The sequence below is a fragment of the Pelobates fuscus genome, chromosome 7 (assembly GCF_036172605.1).
Source record: "Pelobates fuscus isolate aPelFus1 chromosome 7, aPelFus1.pri, whole genome shotgun sequence".
NCBI lineage: Eukaryota > Metazoa > Chordata > Amphibia > Anura > Pelobatidae > Pelobates > Pelobates fuscus.
This window is the reverse complement of record NC_086323.1, coordinates 22,696,432-22,703,392: the sequence shown is the minus strand read 5'-3', so window position 1 is coordinate 22,703,392 and position 6,961 is coordinate 22,696,432. Positions and strand designations below refer to the sequence as shown.

The following is a 6,961-nucleotide window of genomic DNA, read 5'->3' as shown; positions in this document are numbered from 1 at the left end:
TTTAACTTGTTTTAAATATACGTGTACCTACTAAATATAGTCACATAAAACTTGAAGGTTATTTGGTTTCATTTTATATCTCTATTTTGCTTGGAGCTTTGTACAATGTGATCTGAGATTGGGTGATTTTCCCTACATGCTGGCAAGTTAACCAGATGCATGCGTTAGAATGCAAAATAAATCAATATTTGGTGTGTAATAAGTTAATTGTCATGTTTTACGTTCATTGATGAAGAATTACAAAAAATGTGCTGCGTTGGCCGGGAATCGAACCCGGGTCAACTGCTTGGAAGGCAGCTATGCTCACCACTATACCACCAACGCTGCTTGTTTGTCTGTGCTCTGAATTTCTCTCTACATGCTCAGTCTGGCTGTTCATCCTGTCCATGCACGTCTTTCATTTGTTTCTGTAACCCTTTGCATTTTTTCTGCTGTTGGAATGAAAAGAGAACTACAAGCATATACAACATCCCAGTGTTTCTTCTTGATTTCTTTAAGAGTAAAGCACAAATCACCCCACGATCGAAACTCATATTATACATTCAAAACAGAACGCGGCAGATTTAACATCAAAATAGTAAATAGACTTCAAAGGATTATGTTTATTTCTAACGGAGTGTTCCTGTGTTTCATTTAGATTTAGTGACCTGCCACTATGTCCTGAGACCATCTTTTTGGTGCAGCTCTGTCCTTCCCTTAACAGACTATATTTTATGATTGTCATCTGGCTAATCAAATGCTTCTCATGGAGAAGCACGGACAGGAAGATGAGCCTCGCCGCCGCATTCATTATGGACTGTAACGGGGCAAGTTCAGAACACGTAAGACCATTGAGAAGGCAAGAGAGGATAGTGGCATGGACAAACCAATCCTTCTCTTTGAAAAGCTCTCACTTTCCTCTGAGTGAGCACTCAAAGCAAGTGAGGACGGAAATCCTACAGGCTGTTTGCTTGACAGCTGTTATCAAGGAGGTTTCTAAAAGTGCTGATTTTCCCTATAGAAAACAAGATAACGCCTAAAGCACTGCAGCAAAGCGAGTGTTTAAGGGTTTGGCGTTTTCCTTTGCCATAGATGCCATAACTCAGATGTGCTTTGGGTTCTTTGAGCTAGCTCACGAGGCTTAAGAAAAGGAGGATGTAGAAGGGATGTGTAGAGTACGGAATTAAGTTGCATTAGAAATGCACATTAGAACATACTGTGTAGTTTTGACAGCTGTCTTTATTTTGACAGTATAAGTACGGGAGAAAAGGAGATTGCAGGAATGTTTGTTAGAAGTGAAAGAGTGTCAGGGTTACCTCGAGCAAGGAGCAAGAGGATAAAACCTACCCACGATGGAGCCAGAAACATGAATAACATAAACGTGGGCAGGGAAAGCAGGTGTATGCTCACTCCCACAAAGCTCAGCCATGTATCAGTAGTAAATACTGTGATGGGCTGCTACCTGTTATTGACAGACATGATGTACATGGAACAGGTTATGTTAGATCAGCTGCTACTGTCCATAGAAGGGTTACTTTATTGCATTTATTACAATACATTCAAAGTTTGTATAAATGTTAGTGGCTGGGTCGGATTTCCCATTAGGCAGAATAGGCACCTGGGCAATAGGCAATATGTGCTTTTTTTTAGCTTAAAGGGATACTTCAACCACCATATCCACTTCAGCAGTTTGAAGTGGTTATGATAGTAGAATTCTGGATGTGCTGCATTTTGGTTTGAAATGCTGCAAATCCAGAGACATTTGCACTTGTGTGCCAAAGACGCACATACGTCCGTCATCAGCCCTCCCTCCTTTTCTCGGAGCCATTAAAATGATCCAATCAAAGGCTTCTCTATGACTGTACTAATCAAATGATGGGGTGACGCTGGATGGAACATGGAGTTTGGCGCCAGGCGCTTCGCCCAGAGCTGGATCTCAGGTAAGTTTTTCATGTTTTCTTACAGGTTTTAAGGGGGGCTATTAGTAATAGAGCAGGGGTTCCCTACCCAGTCCTCAAGTACCCCCTAACAGTTCAAGATTTAGGGATCACCCTGTTGTGTTGAAGATGTTTTTAGAACAAAACAAAAAAAAACACTTTAGACACAACAGGCTAATCCCTAGATCCTGGACTGGTAGGGAGTAATTGAGGACTAAATTGGGAACCCCTGTAATAGAGCATTGGAAAGTAAAAAATAAGTGGTCAAAAAGTGTTGGAGTAACCCTTTAACCCCTTAAGGACCAAACTTCTGGAATAAAATGGAATCATGACGTGTCACACACGTCATGTGTCCTTAAGGGGTTAAATAGATTGAGATAAATAAAATATATAATTACCAAGAGCCTTGGCCAGTGTCCTCTGAAGTCCAGTTAGACTTAATAGCAGACCTGCAGGACCAGTTACAGAGTGTGCTGCCCCGGATCCTCCAGTGTCTGTGTGTGAGGCTGGACAGGAAGTGGAAGGGATCACTTCCCATCTGCCCACTAACAGCCTCTCACACAGGAAATGCCTTGCAGGAGGAACAGGCTGAAACTTTATCTGATACACACTGTAAAATCACTCCTGCAGCTCTAATATCATCAATCTGACTGAGCTACAGAAAAACTCCTCTTAAAAACACCTCATATATTCTAATACTAAATTTAACCTAACACAAGCTGTTAATATTTTTAACACTAAGTAACACCCTAAGTAACCTTTAACCCCTCTCTAACCTTAAACCTCCCTTCACCATAACCACTTGTAACACTATCTCCAACCCTGCGTGCATTTACACATCAGCACACACGCACTACACTCACAGATTTGCACACTATATTACAAGCAAAATTATATTTATTTACAGACATTTATACATATGCCGTTATCAAATTTGAACATGTTTTTATGCCTCCAATGTCCAGTTAATAAATACATTATACTTTATCTGCCTTATTGTGGGCTTGGGCAGCAAACAGAATTATGTCCCTATAGAAACGTGACATTTAAGTCCGGCCCTGGTAAGAGGGGCTGAGCAACTGTGCTTTCGCTGCCTATTATTTGACAGGTGAATAAGCTGATTGTATTGTAGTGGTTAAGTTGTCATAGACCAATTCAGGAGACATTAGCCTGTGTATGCATGAATTCTGCCCCTGAAAATTTGCCTGATGTCTTTGCACCTGCTTTGCATCAATCACATCTACCTGTAAAATAGTATTTGTTGTGTGCACTCATGACTTGTAATAGAGCAGGGGTTCCCAATTATTTTTTACCGTGGAACTCTTTGACATAGTGTGCCAACACAATGGAACATACCTGGGTGATCATTCGGCCCCACTGAATTCCCACCAAATTTGTCTTAAGTAAATACGAGAAGTGCTATTGCGGATGGAATAAGGTAATTTTTAACCAGATTTTATCCATCCGAACAAAATCCGGTGTTTAGTAAACAGCCCTGATTTTCTTGTATTCGCAATAACAACAGTTGTCGCAATAAACTATCATAACTACTAACAAAGGTCCATCCAAATATAGTGTATTAGTGGCACCAAAACTGTTTTGCATCTTAGGGAGAAAATCATCCAAAGGTCACCCACGGCAAAGTCCAGTAATTCAGGATTATATTTAAAACTGTTTCCCAAACGAGTCAGTTGTCTGTAGAGTAATGTATTCATTTCAAGAGGATTTAGTAAAAGGGGGTCTTGTCTTTTCACCCTTATTAAGTATAAATACCCTGAGCTGTTTATTTATCTTTGGTCTGTGGTGCCACTTCTTTTTTTTTTAAACTGTCTTGGCAACTGAATAAATCATTTCTCTGGGGGCTCGCATCACTCAGTTGTGGCTCTGGATTTTAACCAGAAATTTCTCATTAGAGAGGAAAGGGCTGTCAGCAGTAGGAGAATGGATGCAAACCCTCTTGCCATTGAGACATTCACATCCTGTCTCTTAACCGCGTAACTTAGACACAAGGTAAATTCTGGGGGAGGGAGGTACGCATCAAAGTTTACAAGACGTATAGTTGCAGTAAAGGAAAAAAACTAAAATTCCCATTGAAACCAATAAGATTGTATCCTGGTCAGGAACAGGCTTTACTAGAGGAAGTGATTGTCATTGTCCTAATTACCCCCTGCCTGTAAAAGAGTGTGCTGGAAAACCCATTTATTTATCTTTCTTGTCCAAGTAAATGCTGCTCAACCTAATGGTTGAATCTGACCTAAAATGGCTGCTCAGCCAGATTTAGAAAAGTGAAAATGTTCTCAAAAAAAGTCAATATATAAAAAAAAACAAAAAAAAACTTTTACTTATTAAATGTATTAAACTTTTATAAAATGAGAATTGAACATTTTACTACAGCTGCCCTTTAAAAGTTGTAAGTTGCAAAGAACTGCAATGCTCGAAGTTCTTTACAATCAAAAATCACAACAGCACAGGTTGGCTATTTCCTAAAGCAGCTGAGGTAATGGGGCAAGCACTTTTTTTTTTATCTCTTCCTCTATCTATAACCTACTACCATGTACTGGGCCTTAATGTGCATTTATTACTACCCTAAAGGCTAAAGCCCTAGGTACACAGCGGATAATATTTATTCTGTGGCACGCATGCTGTAGGAGTGCACAGCACATTTCGACAGGTTGTGCACTCCAGAACAATTATCAGGGTGATTTATTTACTAAAGTAAGAATTGCCAGGCATTTATAGTGAATTTCAAAATTTTAGCCTAATTGTCTGATAGGTACTCCCATTCCACTCACCAATGTTTGGGCATATACTAAAAAGGAGATGAGTTCTCACACTATGGAAAATCACAGTCAAAATGGAGCTTAGTAACATTGTAAACACGTTGTGTGCTACATAAAATATATGTCAAATTGAATATTTATTATACTTACTATCTGCATTATGCAAATCCGCATTGTATAAATATGCATGCAAAAAAAAAAAAAAAAACAGTGGAAAAGTGTTTTCTTCAAACATTTGTAATAGGTTCACATTACACATAAAAAAAAAAATTATTTAAAATATAACTAAAGTATATTATCACACAAGTAATGAACTACACCCCTGTTCCAAATTATTATGCAAATTCTATTTAAGTGTCACAAAGATTAAAAAATGTGTTTTTCAGTTTAACTCATGGATGGCATTGTGTCTCAGGGCTCTTTTGATCACTGAAAACAATCTCGGACACCTGTGATAATTAGATTGCCAGGTGAGCCCAATATAAGGAAAAACTACTAAAGGAGGGTGTTCCACATTATTAAAGGGACACTCTAGGCACCCAGACCACTTCTGCTCATTGGAGTGGTCTGGGTGCCAACTCCCACTACCCTTAACCCTGCAATTGTAATTATTGCAGTTTTTCATAAACTGCAATAATTACATTGCAGGGTTAACTCCACCTCTAGTGGCTGTCTACTAGACAGCCACTAGAGGTCACTTCCTAGTTTCTAGCACAGGAAACCTGTGCTAGAGCGTCGCTGGACGTCCTCACGCTGTGTGAGGACCTCCAGCGTCGCTCAAAACCCCATAGGAAAGCATTGAAATGATTTTTCAATGCTTTCCTATGGGGAGACGTAATGCGCATGAGCGGCGTTTCCGCGCATGCGCATTAGGTCTCCTCGGCCGGTGGGCGAGATCAGTCTCGCCCACCGGCCGACGCAATCAAAAGGAGGAGCGTCGCGGAGGAGGAGACAGCGGCGAGGGACATCGCCGCTGCCTCAGGTAAGTCACTGAAGGGGTTTTTGCCCGGTGTGCCCGATGGCCAGTCCGGGCCTGGATGCAAGACTTGTGAAGCTGCTATCAAATAAGGGGTCTTATGTTAAAATGCAACGTGACCTGTTAAAATGTTTAAAAAGTTAAAATGTTGTTATAAGTTTTATTGAAATAGCTTTAGATTTCAGTAAATATGCTGCAAACACAACAAATGACAATTTTCAGTTCTTTACAACCTATAAAGTGTTTTGAGACTTACTGTGCGTAATAATTTGGAACAGTGCATTGTAAGTTTTTTATGTTTAAAAAAATACTGTTATCATCAGGAGGTTTGTTCAATAAAATTTGAATTGTACTCTTAATAGTTGATAACATGAGAATTATGCTGACTGTTATTTACATCAATTATTTTGGTAAATGAGAAAAATATAATTTGCATAATAATTTGGAACAGGGCGTATTTATTTTAGTATACTTTTTTATTACTTGCAAGTGTGCTATCTTTCAAATAATAGTGAACTGCTTAATACGTACTCACTACAGAATAAAATGCCAAATATCAGAAGTCTTATTATAAACCCCTTTTTCATTGGGGTACTGTAAACAAAGTATCATGTATTATTATTATTCTAAAAAAAAAAAAAAAAACATCTCTTCTAAACATCTGAATGAAGCCCATGGAACAGTGAAACAGGGGAGTGGGCCTTGACAAGGCCAGGAAGTAGGCAGGTGGAAAGTTATGGGATGTTTAGGGCGGGGCTAAGTAGGGGAGGAGTCAGGTAGTGTAAATAGGCGGCCATCTTAAGTGAGGAGCCAGTTAATCTGAATTGCACTGACCTGTCACTTGTGGCTGGTTGGCGGAGTTCTTTTTCTTTTTCTCCCTCTGCAGGTAATGGCGTCCCTAGAGGAGATTCTGGACGGAGTTCGGGCGGCGGTTCGTGATAGAGGGCTGGCGTGGCTGCATGAACAGATCGGGGCTGCTGCCACCCACGCGGAGGGACCGGAGAGGAGGTCGGCGCGGAGGACCAGGCCGCCACAGAGGTTGAGCTCGGGGGAGGCCCCTGCGGCCCGGCGGCGGAGGAGCCCTTCAGCGGTCGGCGGGTAGCAGGCCGGACCGAGTACAGCGGCGGAGGAGGGAATGCGGCAGGCGCCTTCGGGCGGACCCGCCGGGCAGGCGACTGCGGGCGCAAAACGGAGGCCACGAGGTCAGAAGGCGCCCCGCGTAATGGCGGCCGGCGGGACAGCAGGAAACGGGACGGCTGCAACACCAGCGGACCATGCGGCTGCGGATG

General features: G+C 41.4%; 1 non-coding gene across 1 annotated transcript; it reads right to left on the bottom strand.

Moving 5' to 3' along the window:
* Positions 1-252: 252 nt before the first annotated feature.
* On the bottom strand, positions 253-324 carry TRNAG-UCC (transfer RNA glycine (anticodon UCC)). The gene has a single exon. It is a non-coding gene; the product is annotated as a tRNA-Gly (tRNA).
* Between the last annotated feature and the right edge of the window lie 6,637 nt (positions 325-6,961).